Genomic DNA, 13,436 nt, shown 5'->3' with positions numbered 1-13,436 from the left:
CTCCCCAAAATTAGAGGGACATCTTGATCTTCTTTCATGTCGAGCACTACAAAGTCAGCAGGAAAAATAAATTTATCTACTTTTACCAGTACATCCTCCACAACTCCTGAAAGAGTGGGTGCCCGGTGAGCCAACTTGTGGCTAGGGGATTTGATGACTCTTTGTATAAACAATCTTTTGTTTAATATAATTTACACTTTTATTAATGGCAATGACTTTATCTTTCTTCATATTGTTATATTGAGATATACTATTGTTGTTTTGATAAAGACCTTGAATATACTATAGTGTATGTAAGATGTGGTAGTACATGGGGATGACTATCATGAAATACATCTTATAGTCACTGTATATTCTAAACAGTTCCTAGTCGATTGAGCCGTCCGTTAATAAGGATAAGGATCGCTCGAGATTGAGACTAGCATTTGCGATGCCGAGTACCACGTTTCATTGGTATGGAACATAGAGATGTTAAAAGCATGCAAATGTATATTCATATGATGAATGATCGAACTACCCTATCCGGACTTTCCAAGTGGTTATCACTTATCGAGTGGATAAAGTCCGCGGTTTTGGTTGTACACCATTAGTCCTTACTACTTGAAACATCATTGAGACTCTATATGCTAGTACTGTACTTTGACTCGTTTACCGACTCTATTGGGGTCATCAGGTGTCGGGATTGGGTACAGTTACAACACATATAGGAGTCGATGCTTTGTTGTCAAGGATTCACCACATACTTGCGAGAGTGGATATCCTATGCAAACTGAGGAGATATTAGTGTGACGAATCTCTGGCCAGAGTACATGATGTGTTTTAAGAAATGGTTTCTTAGTAGCACATGCGATGTCACTATTTGATCTTCAAGATGTATTGCATAGTTATCGAAACTCGAACGACTCTCGATTTACCAATGGTTGTTGATTCGATCGGGATATATGGATGAAGGGACCGTACTGTACGCTAACCAAAATCTATTGGTTCTTGCAGGCACTATCAGTGGTACCTAGGGAATCATGGGGCGATGTTGCTAGGCGCTCTTACCATGATTCGATGGGCAAGTCGGAAATTGTTGTTCCGAGTCACAAGGAGTTGTGAGCCCACGGCTAGCTGTATCCCTGAACCATTGAGGGTCACACAGAGTAATGGATTTTTAGTCCCCGTTGAGATAGTTAAATTTAAAGAGTTAAATTTAATGAACAAAGAAGTGGGACTTCTTATTTAGGAGTAGAGGAGTAAGATTTCCTAAAATGACATAGGGATGGGCATTTTTGGAAATCACTGAATTCGGATTCAGAAAATTTATCTTGACTCTAAAAGATGCAGAAATTGTTTCTGTGAACATTGGTGAAATTGGTTTATCAATCTGAGTCACGATGAATTTTATATTAATTTCTGAACATGCGGGCTTTGCTTGTCAGGCTTGAACTTATGACTAATGGGCCCTAAGCTGTTAGTAGCCCACATTATAAATAAGTTATTGCAGTACAGAAATTATACAACAGAGGTCACAAAATATTTTTCGAAAACCCTGGTTTTTCTTAACAGTGGCCGCCGCCCCCTCCCTCTCTGTCGGGAAAATCCAGCCTGTGAATTTTGAATTTGCAGTCTGGTTTAACGGATCAAATTCGTTAATTCTCTTCGTAGAAACTTCTGATAGATTTTCTAGTGCAATCTATCAGAGGGATTAATTCTCTGTTCGTGGACCTGATTGAAGAACAGTTCGTCCACCAGTTCCTGGGATATACAACAAGAGCAGAGTAATCTGTTGGTGTCCATAATCTCGATTCGAGATTGGAGGTAAAAATTTATAATTGTTATTTAATTTTTACACGCACAATTTAATCGTAAAGTTTTGATACCCATTATGGAATCGTTCCATATAAAAATTTTAAACTTCCGCTGCACCGGGTATCAATCCTGATTGATCTGATCGCCGTTCTCCAACAGTGGTATCAAAGCCAGGTTGCTCAGATCAAGCGATTAAATTAATCGATTGTACAAAAAATTTTTAAGCCTCGGTTTTTGAAACAAAATAGATTTTTTTTAAAATAATTTTTTTTTTTTGGGCAAAACACGGGCAGCGATTGGATCGCTGCCCGGGCGTTGCCCAGGGTAGCGATCGTCGCTGCCCTAGGGGCAGCGACGGGCTGCCCGTCCCTAGCCCCTTTGGGGCGCGGGCAGCCCGGGAGCGTCCCGGGCGGCCCGGGAAAAATTTAATTTTTAATTTTAAAATTAAAATTTTAATATGTTAAAATTCTATTTTTGGTCCGATCGAAAATTGTTTTTGATTGGTCCACGAGGCGTCGGATCGAATTGTTCGAGTCCGAAAATTTTAAAATTGATTTTTGGATAAATTTGAATTTTTGGAAAATTTATAGATTTTATCCGTTAAATCAGATTTTAAGAAATTAATTATTTTTGGTACAATTGATGATAAGATATGATCTTATGGAAATATTGAGTAAAATATGATTTTATGTATAAAATTGGATTTTATATGTAAAATATGATTTTATTTGTTAAAAAGATAAAATATGATTTTGTATGTAAAATAAGATTTTATATATGGAATATGATTTTATCCTTTTAATTTAAATTGCCATTGCATGTTATCCAATAAATTAATTTTGAATTAAATATTATTGGATAAGGATGATTGATTGCCATGACCAATTTTGTAGGTGTATGTTAGGAATTTACATTTGTTTTTATTGTTGTTGGATTTATTAATGGGCCTGGTTTATGGCCCAATATGAATTGTCATATGTAATAAAAGTGGGCCTGGTTTATGGCCCGTTCCCACCCCTTAAAATGTATCCCCTACTTGTCATGGTTATTTATTGTAAATAAATTAGACTTAGTGGGAGATGAAGATTTGAAGACGGAGGTGGACCCAGCAGACAATAAAGACTGAAGAAATGTAAATTGGAAGCTCAATGTAATAGGATTGCATTGCATACCTGCATATTACCTAGGATTGGACTTAGACTCGTGATTGGCAACCACGGTTCGATTAGAAATGGAATTGATCATCCTATATAATATATGATATTATAGTTGTATGCATGTTTTAGACAAAATTGTATGAATCCCGCAAGCATACAAATTTTTAAAATGATGAGACAAATTTTCAAAATTAAAATCCCTCATTTTAAATATGATTTAAAATTGATATCAAGATAAATAAAGGAAATTTAAATATTGTTTAAATGTTCCTACCTTCCATCAACGATCAATGTATGAGATGATACCCGCGGATACGGTCCGGCTCATATTATTGGGGGGGCCCGTTCGTCGGAAAGCTGTACATTGGATCGACACATGTTGTAAGTTGGGTGGAACTCCCATGGGATCGGCTCATATTATTGGGGGATCCACATGGCGACCGTCCATCACAACTTAATATTGATGGGTCATCTTGACATGTCACAATAAACGGCGTCATATTATTGGGCCCTTATTGGACATGAGGTAAAAACGTGGAGGTTGCTTTGGAAGCAATTGGGCTCTACCTTTTGAAAATTATGGTTGGCTGATATTATTCGGGACCATAGTTTGTCAATTGGACTCCATGTTCCCACTAAGGAAAATAGTTTCCCGTTTTCACTAGAGGGTAGTGAAATCGTTAAAATAGTGGGAGTGAGATTCATAAAATAAATTTCGCCTATTTTATGTCTTAGTAAATTAATTAAACAATCACTGATAATTGTCTGTTTCTTTTCAGTATTTCATAAAGATGAATTCGCGCAATCCACTATTCTCTATCCTCGAACAAAATAAACTGACTGGCGCAAACTATACGGAATGGTTCCGTAAGTTGAAGATTGTCTTGACCTCGGAGAAGATACTCTACGTGTTAGAAAAATCTCCTCCGAAGGAAGCACCAGCTGATGTAAGTCCGGAAGAGTTGGTCAAACTTGATACATGGTGGGACCATGATATCAAGGCCAAATGTTATATGCAAGCCTCGATGTCTGATGAACTCCAGAGGCGATTTGAGGATACCGTGAATGCTGCTGACATTCACGTACAACTCAAGGAACCTTTTGGGGCTCAATCGAAAGCTGAAAGGTTCTCTACTGTAAAAGAGCTAATGACGTGTCGCATGCGTGAAGGGACTTCGGTCCGTGATCATGGGGTACGAGTGATTTGGCTCATACAGAAGTTGGTAACGCTTGATTTGGTGTTGGAGCATGAACTCAACGTGGACTTATTACTTCTATCTCTTCCTTCTTCGTTTGACGGATTTGTGGTGAATTTCAATATGAACAAGATAGAGGCCTCCCTTGAAGAGATGGTCAATATGCTTGTAACATATGAATCCACTTTAAAGAAGGATAAACCGGCTTTCTTGGTGGGCTCCTCTTCTTCTGCTAAGAAGGGGCCAAGTACAAAGGGTAAGAAACGTTCTGCCCCACCCAAGAAAACCGGACCCGAGAAGAAGTGCAAGACAAAGGCTTCAAACATGGAAAAGTCCAAGGATGTTTGCCATCACTGCAAGAAACCCGGTCATTGGAAACGTAACTGCAAGGAATATCTAGAGCAGTTGCGAACTGCGAATGGTATGTTCTATATTGAAATAAATGTTTCACTTAATACTACTTCTTGGGTATTGGATACCGGATGTGGATCTCACATTTGCAATGATTTGTAGGTGATGACAAGAAGTCGCAAGCTTAGAATGGGTGAGACCCAGCTGAGGCTCGAAAATGGTTCTAGAGTTGAAGCTAAAGCTGTAGGAGACGTTTATTTAATTTTGCAGAACGATTTTAAGTTACTTTTGAGAGACGTTTTATTTGTTCCAGATTTAATTAAAAACATTATTTCTGTTTCTATGCTTGATAGAGATGGTTTTTCTTGCAATTTTGTGAATGGGATTTGCAATATTTACAAGAATGAATGTTTGATTGGAAATGGACAACTTGAAAACGATCTATATAACTTAAAATTAAAAGACGTTCCAATAAATTATGTTGATAAACCGGTAACAACAAACAAAAGGAAAATCGATAGTCAAAACCCGGCAAACCTTTGGCATGCTAGGCTAGGTCATATTTTCTCTTGGAGGATGAACAAGCTAGTGGGAGAGAGCATGTTTGATATGTTTGATATTAACTCTCTACCTACTTGTGAATCCTGCCTGAAAGGAAAAATGACTAAATCTCCTTTTAAGGGGAAACCTGAGCGTAGTCAAAATCTGTTGGATTTGATCCATACAGATGTTTGTGGTCCATTTAGAATTGGTACTCAACTCGACCACACCTACTTCATTACCTTTACTGATGATTATTCTAGGTATGGGTATTTATATTTAATGAAATATAAGTCTGAAGCATTTGAAAAGTTCAAAGAATTCAAGGCTGAAGTAGAAAACAAGCTAGGTAAAAGTATTAAAGCATTTCGATCGGATCGAGGTGGAGAATACTTAAGTACCGAGTTTTTGGACTATCTGAAAGAGAATGAGATTCTCTCTCAGTGGACTCCTCCTATGACACCATAGCTGAATGGTGTATCGGAGCGTCGTAATCGAACTTTGTTGGACATGGTTCGATCCATGATGAGCTTCACTGAGCTTCCACCTTCGTTTTGGAGCTACGCGCTTGAAACGGCGGTGTTGTTGTTGAACAACGTCCACTCCAAAGCAGTGGATAAAACACCATACGAGTTATGGAATGGCAAAGCTCCTAAGTATTAGTACTTGAGGATTTGGGGATGTCCTGCTTACGTGAAGCAGACAGTGGGAGATAAGTTGGATAGTCGATCCACCTTATGTTATTTTGTAGGGTATCCGAAGAATTCAATCGGATATTATTTCTATCATCCTGCTGAAACAAAGGTGTTTGTTTCAAGGAATGCCACCTTCTTGGAGAAGGAGTTCTTATTGGATAAGAAAGGCGAGATGATGGAACTCGAAGAAATTCGAGAAGAACCCGAAATAAAAAATAATGATCCTACACCTCAGGAACCAATGATGGACACGCCTATACCTAGAAGATCCGAGAGGACTTCTAGACCTCCTATTCGATATGGTCTTCTTCTTGAAGGGGATCAAGATGAGCCCGACGTTGGATGTGATCCAAGAAACTTCAAGGAAGCAATTTCTGATGCGGATTCAAATTTATGGCTTGAAGCTATGCAGTCGGAAATAGATTCGATGCATACAAACCAAGTTTGGTCTTTAGTAGATCCTCCCGATGAAATTGTTCCAATAGGGTGTAAATGGATCTACAAGAGAAAGCTTGGGCCTGATGGTAAGGTATTGACCTACAAGGCACGATCGGTGGCGAAAGGTTATACTCAAAGACAAGGAGTTGACTATGATGAAACCTTTTCACCAGTTGCAATGTTCAAGTCCATAAGAATCCTTATTGTGATAGCTTCTTGGTATGACTATGAGATATGGCAAATGGATGTGAAGACTGCATTTCTTAATGGAAACATTAAGGAAGATATCTATATGACGCAGCCTAAGGGATACACATCCATGGGAAGCGAGCATAAGGTATGCAAGCTTCAGAGAACAATCTATGGTCTCAAACAAGCATCAAGAAGTTGGAACCAGAAATTTGATGAAACAATAAAGGATTTTGGTTTCATCAAGAACCCGGAGGAACCGTGCGTGTACAAGAAAGTAGTTAAGGATGCTGTTACATTCTTAGTACTTTATGTTGATGACATCCTACTCATTGGGAATGACGTAGGGATGTTGCAGTCAACAAAGATATGGTTATCAGGTAGATTCTCGATGAAGGATTTGGGTGAGGCATCCTATATTCTAGGGATACAGATCTATAGAGATAGATCTAAGAGAATGATAGGACTCACTCAAGCAACCTACATCGACACCATATTGAAACGGTTTTCAATGGATGGGTCCAAAAGAGGACATCTACCTATGTGTCATGGAGTTTCTCTATCCAAGTCCATGTGTCCCAAGACTGATGAAGAGATAGAGAAAATGACACATGTACCATATGCGTCAGCCATAGGTAGTATCATGTATGGGATGATATCTACCAAACCGGATGTAGCATTCGCTCTGAGTGTCACGAGCAGATATCAAGCTAATCCCGGTCAAATGCATTGGAAAGCCGTGAAGGACATTCTTAAGTACTTACGAAGGACTAAGAATATGTTCATGGTATATGGAGGAAGAGAACTAAAATTGGAAGGCTATACCGACTCTAGCTTCCAAAGTGACGTGGATGACTCGAAGTCAACCTCTGGATTTGTGTTCATGCTCAATGGCGGTGCTGTCTCTTGGAAGAGTTCCAAGCAAGACACCATAGCGGATTCCACCACTGAGGCAGAATACATTGCAGCATCAGCTGCTGCTAAAGAGGCCGTTTGGATGAGAAATTTCGTCCAAGAGTTGGGCGTCATTACTGAAGTTGTTGGTCCAGTTCCGGTGTACTGTGACAACACGGGTGCCGTTGCTCAGGCAAAGGAACCTAGGTCTCATCAAAGATCCAAACACGTACTGAGGAAATACCACATCATCCGGGAGATCGTGGAAAGAGGAGACATTAATGTCGAAAGAGTGGCCTCTGCAGACAATATCGCTGATCCACTTACTAAGCCCTTGCCAGGACCATTATTTGACAAACATCGCGAAGCAATGGGTCTACATAGTATGACTAGTTGGCTTTAGGGCAAGTGGGAGATTGAAAGAGTGGGTGCCCGGTGAGCCAACTTGTGGCTAAGGGCTTTGATGACTCTTTGTATAAACAATCTTTTGTTTAATATAATTTACACTTTTATTAATGGCAATGACTTTATCTTTCTTCATATTGTTATATTGAGTTATACTATTGTTGTTTTGATAAAGACCTTGAATATACTATAGTGTATGTAAGATGTGGTAGTACATGGGGATGACTATCATGAAACACATCTTATAGTCACTGTATATTCTAAACAGTTCCTAGTCGATTGAGCCGTCCGTTAATAAGGATAAGGATCGCTCGAGATTGAGACTAGCATTTGCGATGCCGAGTACCACGTTTCATTGGTATGGAACATAGAGATGTTCAAAGCATGCAAATGGATATTCATATGATGAATGATCGAACTACCCTATCCGGACTTTCCAAGTGGTTATCACTTATCGAGTGGATAATGTCCGCGGTTTTGGTTGTACACCATTAGTCCTTACTACTTGAAACATCATTGAGACTCTATATGCTAGTACTGTACTTTGACTCATTTACCGACTCTATTGGGTACAGTTACAACACATATAGGAGTCGATGCTTTGTTGTCAAGGATTCACCACATACTTGCAAGTGTGGATATCCTATGCAATCTGAGGAGATATTAGTATGACGAATCTCTGGCCAGAGTACATGATGTGTTTTAAGGAATGGTTTCTTAGTAGCACATGCGATGTCACTATTTGATCTTCAAGATGTACTGCATAGTTATCGAATCTCGAACGACTCTCGATTTACCAATGGTTGTTGATTCGATCGGGATATATGGATGAAGGGACCGTACTGTACGCTAACCAAAATCTATTGGTTCTTGCAGGCACTATCAGTGATACCTAGGGAATCATGGGGCGATGTTGCTAGGCGCTCTTACCATGATTCGATGGGCAAGTCGGAAATTGTTGTTCCGAGTCACAAGGAGTTGTGAGCCCACGGCTAGCTGTATCCCTGAACCATTGAGGGTCAGACAGAGTAATGGATTTTTAATCTCTGTTGAGATAGTTAAATTTAAAGAGTTAAATTTAATGAACAAAGAAGTGGGACTTCTTATTTAGGAGTAGAGGAGTAAGATTTCCTAAAATGTCATAGGGATGAGCATTTTTGGAAATCACTGAATTCGGATTCAGAAAATTTATCTTGACTCTAAAAGATGCGGAAATGGTTTCTGTGAACATTGGTGAAATTGGTTTATCAATCTGAGTCACGATGAATTTTATATTAATTTCTGAAAATGCGGGCTTTGCTTGTCAGGCTTGAACTTATGACTAATGGGCCCTAAGCTGTTAGCAGCCCACATTATAAATAAGTTATTGCAGTACAGAAATTATACAATAGAGGTCACAAAATATTTTTCGAAAACCCTGGTTTTTCTTAACAGTGGCCGCCGCCCCCTCCCTCTCTGTCGGGAAAATCCAGCCTGTGAATTTTGAATTTGCAGTCTGGTTTAACGGATCAAATTCGTTAATTCTCTTCGTAGAAACTTCTGGTTTAACGAATCTAGATTGCAGTCTAGTGCAATCTATCAGAGGGATTAATTCTCTGTTCGTGGACCTGATTGAAGAACAGTTCGTCCACCAGTTCCTGGGATATACAACAAGAGCAGAGTAATCTGTTGGTGTCCATAATCTCGATTCGAGATTGGAGGTAAAAATTTATAATTGTTATTTAATTTTTACACGCACAATTTAATCGTAAAGTTTTGATACCCATTATGGAATCGTTCCATATAAAAATTTTAAACTTCCGCTGCATCGGGTATCAATCCTGATTGATCTGATCGCCGTTCTCCAACAACTCCTCTAGGATAAGTAAGAGAACGGTCAGCCAACTGTAGAGTAATTGTGGTTGGTTTCACCTCGCCAAGCTCCAAAGACCTGAAAATAGACAAAGACATTAAATTAATACTTGTACCTTAATCACATAATGCCCTATCAATAATTCAAGGAATATTAAAACTTCCTGGATCTTTCAATTTTGTGGCAGTTTCTTTTGCAAGATGGCGCTGCACTCCTCAGTCAACTTCACCGTCTCAAATTCTTCAAGCTTTCTCTTCCTTGCCATCACATCCTTCACGAATTTTGCATAGTGTGGCATCTTCTCCTAAGCATTAGCGAATGGAATATTTATATGGATTTTCTTGAAGATGTCAAGAAACTTAGAAAAATTATCATCCAATGCTTTTTTCTCGAACCACTGAGGATATGGCAGAACAGCTTTTGGCACAGGCGGTTTCTTTGGCACAACTGCAGACTTGTTGGAATTTTTGCTATCAAATTTTTTAAACTCCACCACAATCTCTTAAACTTCCTCATCATCCACTGCCTTCGGGTTATCAAACCCAAGTTCTTTACCACTTCTAAGAGTGACAGCCTTGCATTTCTCCCTTGGATTAACCTCAGTATTGCTAGGAAATACACCTCTCTGCTGATTATTCAATGCATTCGACAACTGACCAATTTGTGTTCTAAGATTTTTTATAAAAGCGCTCGCATTGGTCAAGTGCGTCTCCATACTATCAAGATTATTCTCATTCCTCTTAAATCTTGTGGATGACTCTGAAATAAAATTATGCACCAAATCTTCCAAAGATTTTTTACCCTCACCATTCTAAGTATTGAACCCCGGTGGAGGATTCAACACATTCTTATTGTTTGCATAAGAAAAATTCTCATGATTACGCAAACTAGGATGATATTTGTTAGTTACAGGATTACCTCGATAATTGTTGTAATTTCTGCTATTCACATATTGATCTTGCTCCATACTCTCAAATATATCGGCAGAATTTATGACAGTCGCCAGTGATGCTGTCTCAGTAGAAACTTGATTTCCTTTTGTCAGCGCAGCCAACTGTGTAGAAATAGTAGCCATCTGAGCAGTCAAAGCAGTGAACGCATCAACCTCATGAATTCCAGCAGGCTTCCTTATTGCAGATCTCTCACTCGGCCACTGATAACTATTAATAGTCATTTGCTCAAATCATCTCATATTTCTCTGCAGGAAATTTAGAGAATATCGAACCTCCAGCAGTAGCATCCACAGAAATATGAGTTGGCCCTTTCAAACCATTGTAGAATAATTCGATCTGTTCCCAATCCGGAAAATTATGGTTCAGACACTTCCTAATAAATTCCTTGTACTGCTCTCAAGCTTCATAAAGTAGCTCATGATCTTGTTGTTTGAAAGTAGTGATCTCAATTTTCAATTGGGCAGACTTGGCAGGCGGAAAGTACTTAGCCTGAAATTTAGATGCCATGTCCTCCCATATAGTGATGCTCCCAAGAGGTAGTGACTGCAACCAACTACGAGCATTGTCTCTAAGAGAGAATGGGAACAATCATAGTCTGATGGTGTCTTCAGTAACACCATGAATTTTCACTGTGTCAGAAATCTCGAAAAAGTACGTAGGTACAAATTTGGATCTTCAGTAGCTGCACCCCTAAACTGATTTTGCTGCACCATATTGATCAGAGCTGGCTTCAATTCAAAATTATTTGATGTGATGTTCTGCCAAGCTATTCCAGAATAATAATTGTTGATCACCGGTCTAAAGTGATCTCTAATTGGCATCGGAGCATTATTAACAACTCTTTCTCTTTCTTCAATCATTTGTTGCAACTCTTCTCTTCTAGCTTTTCTCAAAGCTTTAGCAGTTTTCTCGATTTCCGGATCAAAGAGCAGTGAGTCGTAACTCTAGCTTTTTGCATAAACTGCATAAACAAGAGAAATATTTAAAATTAGAACCAAAAAAATATATTGAAATGTTCTAAATCAAAATTAAAACTAATTAGCACAATTTAATATAAATCAAATAAAATTCATTCCCCGGCAACGGCGCCAAAAACTTGTTGCATGTTTTTCGCTCGCAAGCGCATGATGTCAAGTTATAATATAGGAATTAAGTCTAGTAAATCCCACGGAGAATGAATAAATGATATTATAATAAATATTTGCGACTAATCAAATCCGAATCCTATGTAGAGCTACGAAAATTGTTTGATTTTAATAACACTAAAAATTGCAAGAAATAAAAATAAATAACCACGAGTTCATGAGATGAAAATTCAATAAGTGATGAATGCTACAGGTTCGACTTCACTTGACTGTCCACCACAATTTATTTCTAATGATTGTTCAATTATAAAATCTTCTAGTTTAATAGCCAAGAATCCCAACTATTTTCTACTACCTCTCTCGAGTGTCAAGTAGAAATTCATATTCAATAACAAACTCAACATCTCTACCTAAATTCAACTATTAAATCCAGTAAATGGCACGAGAATTCTTCTAACTACTTCTATGAAGTTATATGCCTCTCAAACAATATAAACACCAAAGATGTATTTTCCTATGTCGTATTCAAAATCTCATCTCTCGAGTGATAGAATCCAAATAATATATCATTCAATTTATGGCCAGTAAATTGAAAGCATTAAAATCAGGAAAACAAAAATAAACTGTACGAAGAATTCAAATATATAAATCAAAATATCCCAATCATGGTTTCCAGTCAAGATCCGTCTACCTCTAGACTAAGAAATTAGTTCATAATAAATTAAAAGATAAAAAAAACATGTTCTTCAAATAATCCATCAAACTAGAAAAATAGAGTTCAAAGAGAAACTAGAACGAAGTAGAATTAAGCTTTTCCGTCGTCGGATACCGCCGTCTTCCGTCTTCGTACCGAGTTCTTGAGCTCTTGTGCAATCTAAAGTCTCCAACAGTCGTTCTATGGTCTGAATGCTCTCCAAAACCCTCGTATCCCTCAAAATAAGCTATAAAATCCTTTTTAAACTCGATTAGACACTTTCCAAATTTTAGGAGACTATGCAGCGCCCAACATTTTTTTTCCAACAGCGCTGGTAAGCGCTTGGATTCTGGCGCTGGGGCTCTGCTCTGTTCAACTTAAATTCATTTTTTCTCATCTCTTTTCTTCACTCTTTTTGACTCTTTTCATCAAATAAAATAAATAACACTCGAATTCCTGCAACGACATTAACAACAAGAAAAATGCATAATATCGCTCAAAACATAACAAAAGCCAAGCTAATTCATATAAAATATAAGTGCAAAAATTACACTTATCAATGCGCTATAATACCAATAAAATGTAGTGATCCAACCTGGATCCACTACTAATCATAGAATTAGAGCATAATTAAGCATGCAATTATCACTAATCAGAATACACTGCGGAAAGCTTATATAAATGCTGACCGGCAGAATACATGTAGTGACCCTTAACCGGATCACCTACTAAACAGAACTTATGCATGCAATTAACTTAATTAAACAGATATCAGAATAAAACTGCGGAAACCATAAAAATATACAATCCCAAGTAAAGGAATCTGTAATTTATCCAATAATATACAACCAAATCGAATAGCTGTATAAACCCAAAACAACAGTAATAAAACCTAAGCGAAGCTCCAGCTGGCCAACCACTGACTAGCCCCTCCTGGATCCACCCTCCTCGTCCAATCGCAAACCTGCCCCATGGAATAGGGTGTCCAGAAAATACAGAGTACGAGACGTGAGCATAAAATGCTCAGTGCGAGAGTATGAGTATACATGCATGCAAAGTGAACTCCCTAAAGACTCGAGGTCAAGGATCAGATAACAGAGACAGACCGGGCCCTGGTATGTAGCACGCTGTGCCATCGCTTCAGGAGGTGGCTCCCATACCGAGATAACCGTGGATACGCTGGACCCAAATCG

At 38.4% G+C, this 13,436-nt stretch overlaps 1 non-coding gene across 1 annotated transcript; it reads left to right on the top strand.

Annotated features, from left to right (window-relative positions):
• Positions 1-10,816: 10,816 nt before the first annotated feature.
• LOC140870152 (small nucleolar RNA R71) lies at positions 10,817-10,923 on the top strand. Its single transcript, XR_012147129.1, has one exon. It is a non-coding gene; the product is annotated as a small nucleolar RNA R71 (small nucleolar RNA).
• The last annotated feature ends 2,513 nt before the right edge of the window (positions 10,924-13,436 follow it).

Source organism: Henckelia pumila, chromosome 4 (assembly GCF_033568475.1).
Source record: "Henckelia pumila isolate YLH828 chromosome 4, ASM3356847v2, whole genome shotgun sequence".
In the NCBI taxonomy this organism is placed as follows: domain Eukaryota; kingdom Viridiplantae; phylum Streptophyta; class Magnoliopsida; order Lamiales; family Gesneriaceae; genus Henckelia; species Henckelia pumila.
This window is presented reverse-complemented; position numbering and strand designations above follow the sequence as displayed.